Genomic DNA, 17,547 nt, shown 5'->3' with positions numbered 1-17,547 from the left:
AGGAAGGCCTGAGTGTTGGTGTTGTTCAGCCTGGAGAAGAGATGGCTATGGGGCGAAATTTCAGTACTTAAAGGGGGCTTATAAGAAAGATTGGGACAGAGTCTGCAAGCGGTAACAGTTTTAAACTAAAAGAGCATAGATTCAGACTAGATATAAGGAAGAAATTTTTTGCAATGAGGGTGGTGAAATCCTGGCCCACGTTGCCCAGAGAGGTGGTAGATGCCCCTCCATGGAAACATTCCAGGTCAGGTTGGACGGGGCTCTGAGCAACCTGATCTAGTTGAAGATGTCCCTGCCCATGGCAGTGGGGTTGGACTAGATGACCTTTAAAGGTCCCTTACAACCCAACCCATTCTATGATTCTATGATTCTAATCCTTTTTTCCCTTTCCTAGAAGACATGACACTCCAACCAGGAAAGGACCTGCCCACAGTATATTGTAGTATAGGTCAAGTGAACGTTCTGATATTAGCAGTCTCTAATGAATACGGGATCTGCAGAAAGGAAATATCCATGTATTGTCAGAATGTCCCAGGGCTCAGCTCTTTTGGTGGAGCATAGAATTCAGCTCATTTCTAAATCTGACATTTGAGACGATGTAGATTTAGGAATGCATCTATACTAAACACAACGCGTTATAGACAGTGCTGGATCCTGAGAGCTCCTGACAGCTAAATGGCTAATCTTTACCAAGTGGAAGTAACAATGCCCTGTCTCATACCAAACAATGGATTTGTAATTGAGAAGATCTGACAAATTTAGAAAGGATTTTGTGCACGTGTCTGAAGAAACTGACATTTTTACAATCTGGCACGGAATCGTCTTCTAGGATAGCATTGAAGGAATCAGAGTAAACACATGTAGGAATGTAATAAAACCAAATGCCCCAAAAGACAGGTCAACTAGCTTTCCACTTCCCAGCTTGACTGCAAATGTGATTCCCATTCAATAATTTTGTATGAAGAATGATGGACTGAATTTCTGTAGCCTGAAACGAGTGCTGCCAGGACACTGCAGTGATATATTAAAGGAAGGGAGAATGAGACACAGTGCTGCCAGGACACCAAAATGATTTGGCAAAGAGGAAATAACTAGGAAGTTATTAGAAAACCTTTTCTGTGGACAGATAAGTTAAGAGACAAAAATGCAAGTGACTTCTCCTGGGTCACAAAACAGAGCTGCAAACAGATCAGAAGTCCCCGTGTCCCTTCCTTTAACCTACTTATTAAGGTCAAACTGTCCCCTTAATGACTTGTCAGTGTAACTACAACTGCATTATATTTATATTTCAAATTCAAGGTCCACCCAGCACTAAAGCACAAGGAACTGGAAAAGGAAAACTGGGGATTCTGTCCTTTAATGAAGCAGCTGGGAAGAGATGTCTATACAACGGCCAAGAAACAGTGACAGAAAAGGGATCAGCTAACTTGCCCTGTGGGACACGATCTGTAGGCTAGGGGTTGTTCAGCTCCCGCCCAAGCTGTCTAGCACATATGCTGTAAAAACAAGTGTTAGCTAATGGAGCGTGCCCTCATGCTCAAGGAGAGAGCAAAGCGCATCATGCCGCGTGTCCCAGTGGAATTGGGGTCTGGACAGCCGCGGACAGGTTGTTCTGAGAGCGTCCACCAGGTGTTGACTTTCGTTCCCCCTTGTTTTCCCTTAAAGGTGGTCCTTCTGGTTAAAGTTTGTCATTCCAAAATGATACTTTCTTGGGTATTCTCACTTTTTAGAGAAAAGGATAATGTCTACTCTCCTTTTGAGTAAGATCACAGCTGCACCAGTTGACCATGATCAAATTTTTTGCTTATATTGTATACAGAAGAATGGTAACCTTGGATGGAACGAATCAGCTTAACAACAGATATTTTAAAAAGCCTTACCCCAAGAAATTAGCCTGAAATCTACACCTAGGGTTAAAACCAGAGATGAACGACATTAAACGTTGCTTGTTTGTCATTCCAGCTGCAGAAATCTCGCAGTGAGTTACCCAGTGAGACAGGAATTACTGGAGCTGGCCCAACTCCACCATGCAAAGAAGTCTAACAAGCAAAAGCATTCTTTGTGGCAATTTTCCTGAAGTTCCAGGATGACCCCCATGAAACCTTGAAGGTGAAATGATCTAACAGAAATGGGGAACTGTTTTGAAAAAGAGAAACGCTATGTGTCATACTAAGCGTGGCTAGAAAATAGGACCCAAAACGCCTTGTCTCCTCCTGCTCTGACAGAGAAGTGGTTAATTGCCATATTTGGTGAAAAATGTATTTAAAAGCATAAAATTGGAGGATTAATTATATTTGGTATGTGTTACTGGCAGAGCTTCATGAAATGATCAACAATTATCTTTCTCATCCATCAAGTGCTCAGGGATCACACAAGGACAGGGAATAGGAATATGAAATACGCTATGCCAAAAACATGAAACGTGTTGTTTCTCTTGTAGCTGTCTTCATTTTTTTTCCCACATTTTCCATGCACATCATTCAAATTAAAGGTTTTTTTTTCAGCATAGCTACTTTCCCACTTATCTGGAAGCAATCAACCCCACAAAACCTTTTCAACATCAAACTCACTACAGGAAGGCGCAAGTTTTTCAGGACACAGTGGAGTTTCATTTTAAACCAAGAACAAATTAACGCATTCTGATTTAACTTCAGCACTTGATTAACCCAAAATGAATCAAAAAATGCTGTTCATTGGCATGCAAAACCATCTCTATTATATTGCTACTCATAAAACTTCATATGCAATGGCACAACTGTGCCAAAACATTCAGACAACAAAAACCAGCTTAATTTCAGAGATTTACACATGTTCCTGAAAGACTGAGATATTTCATGCCTACAACCAAACTTTAATTAGAGCTAAAATTACAATACAATGCATCCCATCAAAGTAGGCATGCTATTTATAGCCACACATTTAACTCTTCAGCAGTCAGGTGCTCTGTACATCGGGATCACTAACACCCTATTTCGCTAAGAAATTCATCACTCAGTGCTTAAAACGCAGACGGAGGGAGATGCACAATATGCCATGCTGTAAATGCCACTGGAAAGATGCGTAGCTCATAAACAGTGGTTTCAGGAATACAACTCGCTCGCTTATCTATTTACTTTCTGATTATTTCTCTTTGAGATACTCTGCCTACTTGTGACGGACAAGCAGTAGAAAGCCTGATGCTGCAAACAGATGTGGAGGCACTTAATGGGGAAATCCATCACTTCAAGTAAGGGCCAAGATTTCTGTGGAACTCTACACAAGACTAAGCATTTGGCACTAATATAAAAGGCTCAGCAGGGCTGTTATTTGTTGTTTATTATGGGGGGAAATTTGGAGCGTTAGCTTGAGGTCTGAGAGTGCTCTAAATTCATCACGTAACATGCACAATTTTAGTTAACAGCAGGGGATCTCAGCTTGAACACTTACATTTGATGGTACGGTCTGACCATTATAACTGAAGTACAACTCTTCCTCCCATCACCATCCAAAACTGGACTTCTGAGAAGAGGAGCAACGTAATAGAAATGTTCCCTACCACTACACAGTGCGTAGTCTCAACAAGCACAGCGAGAAAGACAGTACTTGCCAGACACTCAGGATTTAGTCTTTGTCCAGATTTTATTGAAGACCCTTCTCTGACAGAGGGAGCCAGTGACATGGATGAAGGAATAAGGAGCTCCTGTAATTTCTGTGCTTGAAGTCTGGAGGTACCACTCTTTGCCACCAATTACCCTCTCTCAAAGCAACTCACTCAGGTGCTTATGGGGATGAATCAGGGCTTGAATACGTAGCGACACACCAAAATATGTTGCACTCAATGGAGAGGTGACACAGAGCACTTTCCTCACCATATAATGACAGATCTATAGCAGATATTTTGATCTGAGGGTTCTGAGGAGTCATCTTCCACTAGCCATGTCAGATATGTTATTGGCATTGTTTAGGTTTAAGGATCTCAAGATTACCCCAGTTTGTACTGGTCAGATAATGATGACAGGATGCTTTTAAAACTAAACTTTATCTTCTGTTTTTAAGGACAGAATAATCCGATGGCAATTCCACAAAGTAAAAATTAGATGCTTCGACTGCCCAAAAGAAAAGTTTTCAAAGGTCACATACATTGTTAATGGAATAACGGCAATGAGAAAACTGTAAAATATCCACTATCCTAGATAGAAAAACAAATATTAGGTTATAGACAACCGAAGCATGAGGCACGATCCCAATCTATAGAAGGTTTCCTTTCTAAGCTGGATGCCTACTTGCAGATATCCAGTAAAAGCCCACACATTAATTACAAAGGAAAAGAGATAAGAGTTCAAATCATTTAGTTCTTTTGTTCCAGGCATTTCATGGCTGTCAGTCTGAAATTTTGGAAGAGGCCCACATCGAAGATAACCCTATAAACAGGATAACTTGGGACTTTAAAAAAAAAGGTAAAAAAAACCAAACCAGTACACTTCTCCCACATATGGTTCTAACAGATGTGGTTTTAAATTACCGTTGGGACATAATAATGTATTTTGAATGGACTGAATGTTAAATAGTTGGCTCCTCCTATGTGACAGACATTAGCGCTCAGTGGTTTAAGCAGAAAACTCCCCATTTGTGTCTTTAGCTGGCATGTACTTCATTTTCAGCCCACGCTGGTCAGTATGATTTAATACCTTCGCCTGATGTCCCTCTCACCAGCAAGGGAAAGGATAAAATAGGATTAAAGAAATGAAACAAAACAAAACCCAGGCAACATCCCCCCCCAGCAGACAAAGCCAGGCTGCTGCATTGTTCCTTACGCAACTCCTGCAGCCCCGCAATGGAAACTCACTGGAGAGGACAGCTGAGGAAGAAAAACGTTAAATAATTCAAAGCCCCTAACATCAAGTCTGATGTAGGTATAAAAATAGTTACAAAACACCACTCTACATGTTTTCATTATAGGAACTTTGACTTACTTGGAAACATCAAGAAAACCCCAAACCTATCACCCTCCCAGCCTCGTACGCTCAATTAGTCCGGCAGTCGAAACGACATACATTTCCAAACCAACCTTCAATTTTCATGGCCATTTCTTATTTCTGCACTGGGGGAGCCAGCACAGTTCCACAGCAGGAGTGAAAAAGTCTGATCCAGAGCCCATTAAAACCAACGGGAGCCTTTGAATTAACAGTAATGATCCTTGGATCTGGCCCTGGTTTAGGTTAACGGGTTGCGGTGCTCTGGGGATTCAAGCAAGATTAGATGTGAGTGGCTTTTGTTATCTCAAAAAATCTCTGTCGCTGGGAATGTCCACTTCCAAACACTCAGTCTGCGAGAGCAGTGCGTGTTTTAAAAAAAGGCCTTCATGAAATATTCAAGGAAACATGATGCAAGGTGAGCGACCATATAGTCTGTGTAAAGTTAACTCAAGGTATTTTCATTTGAGCAGAGGGAAGGAGAGAGAAACAAACAGGAGTATTCACAGATGAAGAGTATGTGCCCACACACACACGTTTGATCAGCAGCTTTGCTGGGGTTGGGTGCGGGGATATGAGATAGTAACTGACAAGTAAAAAGTATCCTGATTTTTTTATTATTTATTTCACGCATAGCAGAGATATTACAGCATTTTTAGCCTACGATGCTCTGAAAAGAAGTTAAAAAAAACCCAAAAGAATAAAAAAAGAAAGTCAAAGCATCCTCAGTGCACAGAGCACAGCAGAGCACTGACTGCAGCAATCCAGTTCTAGAACCGAAAGAGCTGCCACAGGTCCCCCTGTCCCTGGTATTCCCACTTTTCCTCACCCCCAACGCCGCCTCCCAAAAAGACCCCGTTTTCATTCCTAGTATCAGCTTCTAACATCCCCTTCTTTCCTGTTACCGTCTTCTCAACTAGACACTTGCCGTCTGATAATCTCAGGAGAACACATAAAAAGCCAAAATAAATAAATATATAAAATTCAACAAAACATTAATTATGCAGAAGGTATAAAAGAATGCAAAACTAAGTGATGCAGGTGTACAATAACGTGGCTCCCCGGAGCCCATGATCAGCAGTGTTTGGCACGGAGAACCACAAACAGATGACGTTTCAAAGCAAAGGGGGGGTATGCAGGGATGTAAGTAATGGTTTGTAGGTTCTATACGAGTCATTTGTGCATCCCCCCGATCCCAAGTAATATTGTGAACAGCACCAGCAATAATAAGCTATAAAACCCAAGCCCTAAAGAAAGCACTGTTCAGGTAGACACAAATGCCCATCAAACAAACAGAGCTCTCAGTGACAGACAGGTGGCTTTGTCTGCTCACACTTTCTTGCGAGATAAAAGCATAAACAGGCAAGTATCGAATGCTTCCAAATCCTGGGCGTCTTTGCAGGGCATCACGAACACAAGGCAGATTTTAGGATAGGAATGAGAGACATTGAGGAGATGGAGAGGCAGGGGAAACATGTCAGGCTGTGAGAAGATGGTCATTAAGTTGTCCCTTGGTTCAGGACTCAGGTGCTCCACCGTGGATGAAGCGAGGGGCATAATTTGCTGTTTGAGGGAAGAGCAAATGCTTGCTAGAAAGAAGCCTAAGAAAAAAGACTCAGTTAAAGGCTGTCAATGAGAAGCAAAAACATTTGAGCCACAGACAACTTCACAGTCAGATGTCACAAGACAGGCAGGCTGGTTGTTTTTACTTGATATTAAGTGTATTTTGTTGGTTATATTTTTGTTCAGATTACCCCCAGGACAAGAATAAAAGTCAAAACGAGAGCCTTTTTCATTGCTGGGCGTTCTGATTCTCTCCCAAGGCCTCCGATCATTACACCACAACCTGCTCTCACAGCACTGAGTAACTAGCTGGGTGATAAAAACATCAGATGAAATTCAGTATCAATAAAAGCAAAGCAATGCATAAAGGGAAAACCAATTCTAACAATACATACACAATGTGGGCTCTAAATTAACGGTTACCACACAGGAAGGTGGCTGGGGAATCACCGTGGGATGCCCTCTACAAATACTGTCTCTCTGCTCGTGCCAGTCAAACATGCTGGAAAAATCTTGGGATATGTTAGGAAAAAAATATACAACAAGAGGAGAAAAATATAACAGGATGATGCTGTACAAGCTAATGATGCATTCCTATCTGAATGCCACATTCTTTTGTGGTCAATCCATCTCTAAAATATATAGTAGAATCAACAAAGACAGAGAAAAGGGCTGCAAAGATTATCAGGAATATAAAAAGACTTTTGCAGGAGAGGTGAAGTAGGGATTTTCAACTTGGAAAAGAGCAACAAAAAGTGGGAGAAACAGACCTCTATTAAGTCAGGATGCCTATAACCCACAAAGTAGGAGTCACCTAATGAAATTACCAAATTGTGAGTCTGAAGCAGAACAAAAGGAAGAATTTTTCACTCATCACAGGATGCCAACTGCATCCTGGGCTGCATCAAAAGAAGCGTGGCTGGCAGGTCGAGGGAGGTGATTCTGCCCCTCTGCTCTACTCTGGTGAGACCCCGCCTGGAGCACTGCGTCCAGCTCTGGAGCCCTCAGCACACGGACCTGTTGGAACGGGTCCAGAGGAGGCCACGAAGGTGATCAGAGGGCTGGAGCACCTCTGCTGTGAGGACAGGCTGAGAGAGTTGGGGTTGTTCAGCCTGGAGGAGAGAAGGCTCCGGGGAGACCTTAGAGCCCCTTCCAGTACCTAAAGGGGGCCTACAGGAAGGGTGGGGAGGGACTCTTTATCAGGGAGTGTAATGACAGGACGAGGGGTAACGGCTTCAAACTGAAAGAGGGTAGATTTAGATTGGGTATCAGGAGGAAATTCTTTGCTGTGAGGGTGGTGAGCCCCTGGCCCAGGTTGCCCAGAGAAGCTGTGGCTGCCCCATCCCTGGAGGGGTTCAAGGCCAGGCTGGACGGGGCTTTGAGCATCCTGGTCTGGTGGGAGGTGTCCCTGTCCAGGGCAGGGGGGTTGGAACTAGGTGATCTTTAAGGTCCCTTCCAACCCAAACCATTCTGTGATTCAGTGATTTTAAATTTTGAAACTTTGTTGTGGCCATCACAACTATACACTGGGTTCAAAAAGAATACAGCAAATTGTTAGCGGACAAATGCTTCAGTGCCAGCTGAACAGGATGATACAAAAGACTGCCCTGAAGATAGAAGAGTATAATGAAAAAGTGCAGTCTGTATTTTAATATGAATAAAATTAGGCTTCATAACAGCACCATACAACAGCTGTAAACAGTTGGCAACCCAGGAATAATCTTCTGGGTCATGAGACTAACATAAAAACTCATCATCTCCAAAAAGCTCTTTGTACCCTCTTCTTTCTCCCTTCTCCTCACCATGTGATCCCACCACATTGACTCAGTGTAAGTCACTAACTCAGCAGAAAAAAAAAACAAAACCAAAACCAAATCTCGAGCAAAAGACAGGGGTAGTTTTCTCCTGGGTTGATGAATTAAATCATCAGATATATTCAGAAGGAGTGGAAGGACAGGAGATGGAGAGAGAGGACACTGGGAGGGGAGGAGAAAAGGAGAGCAGGAGCCCTCTCCTTCCATAGCAATGGGTCCTGAAGTTGGCTCTGATGTGAAACTACAGCCTCAGCAGTCACCCGTGATGATGATGAAAAAAGAAAAAAGCTGATCACACAAAAAATACAACTATCTGCTGTTTCAGTTTTGAGGGTTTCCTCCCTTTCTTCCCCCCCACCCCCCACCCCCTTGTTTTTTGGCTGTGATTTGCAGCAACGGTTAGTGTTACGAGAGAATGTTGTTCTATTAAATCAGAATTCATCTGACAGAAGGACCATGAACCCGAAGGTGGGATACAGGGGAATTTGTGTGCTTGCTCTATCGATGCAACATCTCCTGAGATTTCTTTGGTTTTAATCCCATTCTACAAATCCTGCAATGTTGTATCACTTTGATGCGGCTTTGTGGGATTCTCATTAATTGTATTCACTTTTGTTTCCAGGAAGCTTGAGATTGCATCATCTGCTAACATATGCTGAAATGCATGTGTCAGTTTTATAATAAATTTCCAATATATAAAAATATCTATAGAACACAGAAACACAAAATTAGTTTGTAACAGAATCTCGAGTTATCTGTTTATTAGGGAAAGGCAAAGTTGGTAGTGCTGTCAATTATGGGAAGAGTGAGGCAGCTTTAATAATAAAACAGCATTCGCAGTTTCTCATAACTATACTAAGCAAATTGTTTGGGCTGAAAATTTCCATGCCAGCTGTCTGCCTCGGGCTGAAGTTTTTTGGAAAATTTCAGTCAAAACAGTTCAGCAGATTCTGAGAACAAGGCTGGGGGAAAATATGTTGTTTTACCCATGTTAAAAAAAAATGCCTTTAGCTTTCTCTCTATAACTTCCTCTGGGATCTCCAGGACTTTAGAGGAAGGACTTGAAATTTGCCTGTTTTTCTTTAAGTGAATTTTGTGTGAATCTGTGTGAATTCAGCCAAGTTTAGACATCTTTGATAAAAACACTGTTGCTACATGCTTCTGGGTGCATTTGTACACATTTGCCAGCTTCCATCACTTACATTTCTACCTGTGTGGGACTAAACAAGATGCTTTGTGCTGTGGTACGTGCCAGGTCAGCATCCAAGTATCAGAACTGAAATGGGTGACGCTCTCCAGTGCTCGGCACGATTCCCAGCCAGAAGGAGCTGAAGGAGGCTGGGGCAGCGCAGGGATTAGAGGGGCGAAAATGAGATCGCAGGAGAGAGACGGAAAAGGCAGAAGATGAGGTGAGGACCAGACTGAGAGGGATGGGCTGGGAGGGATCTCTTTAGGGAAGCAGAATACTCTGTGAAACCGAGAAATGATTAGCCAACTTAATTTAAGCCATTGACACATACAAATATCAAAATGATGCAACGTGACAAAGCTACTAGTTTTTGCAAGATTTAAAAAAAAAAAAGTAAATTCTAACAAAACCAGACCAGCAGATCAATAATAAGATTTAAAAGTATATATTGGAGACCCAGAATTTAAGAAAAAACACGATGAACTTTGCCTTAAATGCCCTGTCTGCCTTCATTATGGTGCAGTCACTATTCACAAGGCCGTGTTTTATCCAAGCCAGCCTGGAGATGAAGTAGTGAGAATGGGGAGGAGAAGATGAGGTTTACAATCCCTGTCTCGCCTGTTGCAGAGCTGGAAGGTTTGTAGTGACTAAGCAGAGGATGGAGGAACGAGGATGAATGTCTTTCAGCTTAAGGCAGCCTAACGATGCCCCAAGACTGTGGGCAATGCCGGGCAAGTCATCTCAACCCAACATTTCATAACTGTGTCGAAGCTAGGTGTGTTGCAACCTCTGGATGATCCTCTGGATAGCTCAGAGTCTGATCTGCTTACGTGTCGAACGCCCACAACAGCAATTAAAGGCCGCATGAACTTTGCTTTGCTTTAGCACCGTAAGTAACCCCCGATCACGGCTCTGTCTGCAGCAACGCATCGTGAGATCGGCTCTTGAGATTGTTCTTTGCTTTCTAGCACAAAAATCTGTGCCAATGCCAAAAATCTGATCACACCTTAAACCCAGCTGCACAAAGGGCAATTTTCTAGAAATAGCAGCATTTTCTTGCTCCCGGCTGATGGGATCTGTGCTGCACCAAGCCCAACCAGCCAACACCATGTGTATCAACAAACAGAAAGCAAATTCTGGCCTCTCTCATGCTCCATCAGTTTTTCCAGACACTTCTGGCAGTTCCTTCTAAAGGCTTTTTGACTAACCAAAGTCTCCCTTCCTATTCTTCATTACGTTACGTAGGTGAGGACGAAATGGTTTTCAGCATCCAAAGACACAGAGGCAGTTCAAAAGGAACTGGCAGAATACTGAAGAATTTCCATTATCTAACTTAGAAGTTCAATTCATTTATAAGATTGGGCGATTTAAGTCCAGGGGACCCAGTGGATGAGATGGTTTAGGACTTGGTGGCCTCTGAGACTGTGCTTTCCTGTGGACAGATTGTACTTGAAGACCATCCTGCTCAGGGACTGAATCCTGGCTCTTCTTTCTCTCCGTACAGCTTGGTATAGAAGACAAAGACTGCATGGAACCAATATTCCCCAGAAGGCACAGCCCTAGACTGAAAGTTTTAAGCGGCCTTAAGATTTTCAGTGGACTTATTGGAATTTGAGGGGGAGAAGGCAAAGCCTGTGAGCCCTAATTGTGTACATAACACAGGGTTGAATTAAAAAGAGTAACATAAGATTTAATCCTTCTGTTTTCTAACTTCTGATTGTTTAACTGATCAACCTCCAGAATACTTTGAAGACTCAGTGTGTGCAAACACATGAGCAGGCAAGCGATACAGCTTCTACTCTGTGTTTAAAGAGAAAACTGCACTGAATAATCACCTAAAACCTAAACCAATGGGCAGCGAGACATCTCCTGCTTTCACATTTGCTAACGCTGCCTGGGTAGCACATCTGCCATCGGTGCCTTAGTGGTCGTTACGGTGGCAAAGCAGGATTCAGGACTGCAGTGGTTTTCCTAGACTGTAGCAAACACTACTTCACTAAAGCCTGAGGAGATATCAGTGAAATCTAATTGAATCATCCCCATTTAAATGTACTGATAAATGTGATTCAGCAAGCTCCTCCATCTAAATCAACCATCAGCAACTCCTCTCTTTCTCTTTACTCCCTCTTTAAAAACAATAAGGATGTGTCGCATCCTAGAAAGCAAGTCTTACTTGGAATAGGAAACTTAACTGCCAGCCCTACTCCATTCCATAGTGCATTTTTCTCCTGCTGGCTGCCAACACGCTGGAAGAACACAGATTTCCGTGCCTGCTGCTTTCACGGACATCTTTACATTCAAAAGATCACCTCTGCAGATACCCAGCAGGACAATATGCGATGAAGTTTGAATTCCCCCTACAGCACAAACAGCTCCGTTCCCAGCAATTTGGTACAAAGGCATAAGGTTTTTCGTGAGTAAGGCTCAAACTTCCCAAGAAATTTGAACTTTCTCTAAGAAGTGTTTGTCACTCCACGTAGCCAAGCAAAATCTTATTTAGATTTTGCCTCTGACTTTAAAGATTCTCCAGAAAGAGTGATTCAGGACAACTGGCCAAAAAAAAAAAAATATATATATATTTCTAGGAAAATTATTTGGCTATCAGCACTGCGATGGTGAAATGGCACAGAAGAATGGAAGTTATATATTTCTAAGTAGAAATATGTCCTATAGCCACACTACAGCACCACTCCTCAAGCGATACTGATATAGTTAAGATATAAAATTCCTCCATTATTCTTTTTCCTTTTAATCTACAGAAAAGAGGATATATATATATTTCAAAATATTTCATTACAAGACTTTTCCTCGGAAACATAACGGTCAGGGATCCACGAATACTCAATTCACTGGCAAGTGGTATGTGTTACTCTGTCAAAGTGCCTGGCAATGCCAATCTGTCAGTTCAAAGCAGAAACAGAATATTTTAGCTTTTAGTTACAATAAGCTATGCTGATAGACCTTGTAACAGGGCAGGTAACAGCCAGTCTTTAAATCTGAATTGACATTGATTTACAGAGTTTCATCTCTTTGAATTAAATCTGAGAGAGAGAGAGAGTTTCAAGCTGCTTCACTTTTTGATATTACAATTACACGTTTCTTAAACGCAGAGGAGTTTGCTTGAAAAAGCAAAAATAAAGCCTCAAGTGTCTACAGAGATGAAATGAAAAGAGAATGTGATGTTTAAGAAGATATCAGATGAGTAAGTTTTTGTTTATTCATCTTTTTTAGTTCTTCTTTTTCCCTCCATGAATTTTTAAAGCCGCTTGGATTTGAAATCCTAATAAGAAGTCACGTATGTCATGCAACATTCATCCTGCCAAATCTCTCTCCTCGTGCTATTACTGCAATATTTGTAACTTTTGATCTGGAAACATCAAGTTACGTAAGATCATCGTTCTGCTCCTTGCAAGGATGTGATTCTGTCAGAAAATGAACCAGTCAAGCGGGAACTTGAACAGAACTGGAAATGACTTTCCCAGGGAAAAGGTAGTTTTGCTTAAGCATCTCAGCTATTTTAAAGTGCAAGGACTCAACATTTTACTCTCCTGAGCGGAGAAATGGTAAACTACCAGGTTAAAAAATAATCAGAGCGAGCTCTTAATTGGAATAGTGTACATGTTGTAGAGGGAATGAAATAACATTTTAGTTATTAGGCACTCCAGGAAACCAATCAAATGAAATAAAAGCAAAAAAAATTCCTCACTTTGTAAAACAAAAGAGAACAACATTTTCTCTTGCCAGCCTACTATCTGCTCACCAAAACAAAAGGAAAGCATCTAATTTAAATGAGTCAAGGAAAATAATTAAGCAACAAGGACTTCAAAAACCCACAGACTTCTCCGTGCAAATCTCGCTCCTTCCCCAGACCCACCAAAACCAGAGCAATGTCTCCCTTTTTCCATCCATGTAGTAAAATAAATCATCGGGGGGGGGGGGGGGGGGGGGAGGGGGGGGAATCTCCCCTCCCTCCCCAGCCAAAACCAAACGAACAGTTTTACTCTCTTCTCTCAATGATTTTTCCCTATCCTTTAAAATCAGAGAAAGCAAATTCTCCCCAGAAAAGCCTTTCCAAACTAGGAGACCATGCTAATAAAAAAGGAAACTGTGAAGTTTACTCGTGCACCTCTTTTTGCCTTTTCCCCCTTCCCCTGCCAAAGACCAGCCTGAGAACCTCTTTCCACACCAAAGACCCTCTTTCTCCACTAAAACATGATGTTTTTTTTCTCTGGATCATGCAAATAAATGACAGATAAATTGAAAATCTCCCCTTGTAAAGATGCGCACCCACGTATGTATGGGAAGGGTGAGGCGCAGAGGCAGGAGTCCCTGCAGGAATACAGTACATCTCAGTGCAGTGGCAGCAATTCCCAATTCTGGTGACTTTTTTTTTCTTTTTTGGGGGGAAAGGGGGATAAACTGAAACAGGTTGTCTGCAAAGGCACCTCCTCTCTTTTCCCTGCCCCAGCTGTGGGTGCCAACCCCTTTCCCAGGGTGGTCCGGTGCGGAGCGGTGATCCCTAACATTTTCCTGTGCCTGGGAAATGCCTGGCCACACACCGCGACCTCCCGCTCCCCTCCCCATCCCTAAACCTGCTGGAAACCAGCACAGACCCTAATTTTCCTTGCCCATACGCTGGCTTGGGAGCCGCGTGCCTAAGGGATCATGGCAGCGAGGTATCCTCGTGGCCACGAACCAGCCCACAAACCAGCAAGGAGTGATCCCAGCAGCGTGGCATGGGCTGGGAGCTGGGAATTTAACAGGGAAGGGCAGCTCGCAATGGCCACAAACAGCAAATTCCTACAGCCTCGTAGAGCAGGCAGAGCCAAGCGAGCTGCTGCTTTGAAGGCTCGTCTCACTGCAAAACAGTGCAACGGAGATGCATCTTCCTACCTTTATTACCCCCCCATCACACACACACTGTACTAAATACATACATATATATATATATATATACACACTCCTTGTTTTTTCCACCCAAGCGTATAAAAGTACTACAGGCTGAGACACAAAGTGGGAGGCGCCTGTCTCTGAAGAGGCCAATGAAATAAATTAAATATAAATCACTGGCTCAGCCTCAGCCTCCCCCAGCGAAGCGGGGAGACGGTGGGGTTTCCGATGGCCGATACCCTGCCCTTGCCAGACCCGGCATGCGGCGGGCACATGGCGGGGTACCGGTGTGGTATAGGCGTAAATGGTAAATCGTGGGTATTGCAGGCACATATGGTGCACATGTTGGGAGCAGAGCACTTTCCATAGGAGGGGAGGGGCCACCCTACCAGTAAGCGATTTTATTAGGGTGAGGGAAGGAGAAAGAAATCGGGTTGGGATAGGCTGGGAGCTGCCAAGTTCCCCTGCCCAACTCCTGCGCCCCCAGAGCAGGGAGCAGCACACTAACAACTCGCCAGGCTCCAGCAGAAGTTTACCTATTAAAAAAAACCAAAAAACAACAACAACAAAAAAAACCCCACACAGACAACTTCCAACTTCAAAGCTTTTGCTCTCATTTTATGTCCCTCCCTTCACATGGGACTTTTCTCCGAGAAAAAAAATAATACAGACAATAACACAGCTATACCTTCAAGACGAAACTTCACTGCAAAAAGTTGAGAAGGAAGACGGGGTGGAGGTGGAGAGATTATTTTATAGTTTGATTCAGGGTTTTGGTGTTTTGCTTGTTGTTTTTTTTTTTTTTAATCATACAGAATTGAACTTTCCTGGAAGAGCCATAAGCAAATGCATTCAAGACGCAGAAAGGTCTTGTCTATCTAGTCAATAAGTGTTTAGCCAGCTCTGTTTTGATTGTATAAAAAATGTATTTCAGAGTGCGTATCCCATAAGACAAGGAAGAGTGTGGCATGAATATGTATTTTATTTATATTTTTTTTCAAATCATGTGCTTACATGGTTGTAACCACTGCAAGTGTCTAAGCATGGTCATGGTAAGAAAGAGTAAATACTTTAAGTATTTTTTATTATTATTATTTTTTAAAGATTTGGCATACCTTATCTACCACTTCTTTCAAAGTCAAATATCCTAGATATATTAGACCAAGAAAATACATCTATTTTTAAGCAAAACAATTACCAAGAAAAAAATGCCCTTTGGTAGCAGCCTGGTTTTCTGTTCAACTGCCAAAATTTGTATTTCAAAATGCAAATTGCTGAGAATGTGGGCACGAGTCTGAACCACTGCATTTCTCCCAGGCACTCTAGCATCTTTTCTCAAATGCCCCACTATTTGAGGGGAGCTTTTAATATCGGCCGGGCACGGCTGGAAGCAGGGCTTTAACATTTAATGCCTAAGAAACCGAATTGTCACTCAAGTTGCAGTCGAGCGCGTTTTTTTTTTTTTTTATTTTTCTTATTTTTCTGTTGGAGGCGAACCCACCCTCCCGTGGAAAATGGGAGACCCCTTCCCCATCCCTGACTCTAGCACAGATCCGAATGTAAACATACACACACAGGCACACACAGACACACGCACTCCCACCACGCACCACCCTGCAGCAGGACATGGGGTTCAGGCAGAGCCAAAGGAGCTTTGTGCAGCTCAGAAATACCAAGCCACTTTATTCCCCCCCCACCTCCCCTTTTCTTCTTTCTCCCCCCCGCTTTCACTATTACATAAATAACACCGATTGAGCTTAAAGCTGCATCCTTGCTCCGGTGCCTCCAAATCTGCACTGCTGCCTTCCCCCCCACCCCCCCAAGCACAGCCGCACCGCTCGGGGCGCAGAGGGAAGGGTTTTTCGCGGGGGGGGGGGGGTGGGAGGGGGTGGTTAGGGGGTGTTGGGTGGGAAAAGCCACCCCAAAGACACCCTGGAGCAAGGTCTTGCCAGGCTGAGGGTGCCTGGTCCCCACCGCCCCAGCCGGGAGCCTCCGGCAGCATCTTCGCCTCCTGCTGAATTGCTGCAAACTGTCCGCGGAGGGAGCAGCAAGGGCTGGGATGCGAGAAGGAGGGGGGGGTAGGCGGGGGGGGGGCAGAAAAAAAGCAAGCTGGGCAGAAGGAGGGATGGTGGGGAGGAAAAAAAAAACCCAGGGATTCAGGGATCCTCTCCCCAGCCCCAACCCGTGTGCCTGCCTGCTCGGTGGGAAGAGGAAAGGGGGAAGGGAAAACTGGAGGGAGGCGATCGCACAAATGCACTTTTCAGAGCAAAAAGCAAAGCTTACCATGTCTGCAGGCTTCCCCCCCCAACCGAAATGCCACTTATGTGTCCAGCGATCCCAAAGTGGGCAACTACAGCCAGGCACCGGCGCTCATCTCAGCAGGCAGCTCGGCAATACACCACCGCCACCCCCAAAAAAAATCAAAATCAAAATAAATAATTAAAAAAAAAAAAAAAAAAAAAAAAAGGACCGGTCCAAGCTTCTTTCCTGGCAGGAATCGTCCCTGGTAGGACTGCCCAAAATAAGCAGCTGCAATCCAAAGGCTTTATTTAAAGCTTCCCCCCTCCTCCTCCTCCTCTCCTTGCCTCGCTCTCTCTCTCCCTCTCGCTGTTACACACAGAGAGAAAGAGAGACACACACAGGTTACATGAATGGGAGGCAGGAGCCGGCGCTCCCGGGCTGGGAATGACAGGCACACATGCGGCCGGGGGCTGCGCACCGCCGGGAGGGGATGGGGGGGGCTCCTGCACGGGCATGGGGATGGCAAGGATATAGGGTTTGGGTGGGAAGGGGCATGGGGTGGCGTGGGCGTGGAGGGGAGATGGTCATCAGTATGAGATGGGAATGGGCATGGGCACCGGTATGGTATGGTTATGGTATAGGCATGGGGCAGGGAGGGACATAGGCATGGGCATGGACATGGGTATGGCATGGACACAGGGAAGAGCTAGGTATGGGCATGGGCATGGCGTGGGCATGGACATGGGTATGGCATGGACATGGGGAAGAGCTAGGTATGCTCATGGGCATGGCAGGGGCATGGACATGAGTATGGCATGGACATGGGGAAGAGCTAGTTATGGGCATGGCATGGACATGGACATGAGTATGGCATGGACATGGGGAAGAGCTAGGTATG

At 43.9% G+C, this 17,547-nt stretch overlaps 1 protein-coding gene across 4 annotated transcripts in view; it reads right to left on the bottom strand.

Moving 5' to 3' along the window:
* Positions 1-16,808, bottom strand: part of TENM4 (teneurin transmembrane protein 4) — a 625,745-nt gene extending 608,937 nt beyond the window's left edge. For all 4 annotated transcript variants that reach the window (XM_054222439.1, XM_054222458.1, XM_054222467.1 and 1 more), the window contains exon 1: positions 16,692-16,808. The gene's annotated coding sequence lies outside the window, so the exon portion shown is untranslated. The remainder of the gene's footprint in view (positions 1-16,691) is intronic.
* Positions 16,809-17,547: the final 739 nt, after the last annotated feature.

Source organism: Rissa tridactyla, chromosome 1 (assembly GCF_028500815.1).
Source record: "Rissa tridactyla isolate bRisTri1 chromosome 1, bRisTri1.patW.cur.20221130, whole genome shotgun sequence".
Classification (NCBI taxonomy): domain Eukaryota; kingdom Metazoa; phylum Chordata; class Aves; order Charadriiformes; family Laridae; genus Rissa; species Rissa tridactyla.
The sequence above is the reverse complement of the archived record's forward strand: the minus strand, read 5'-3'. Positions and strand labels throughout refer to the sequence as shown.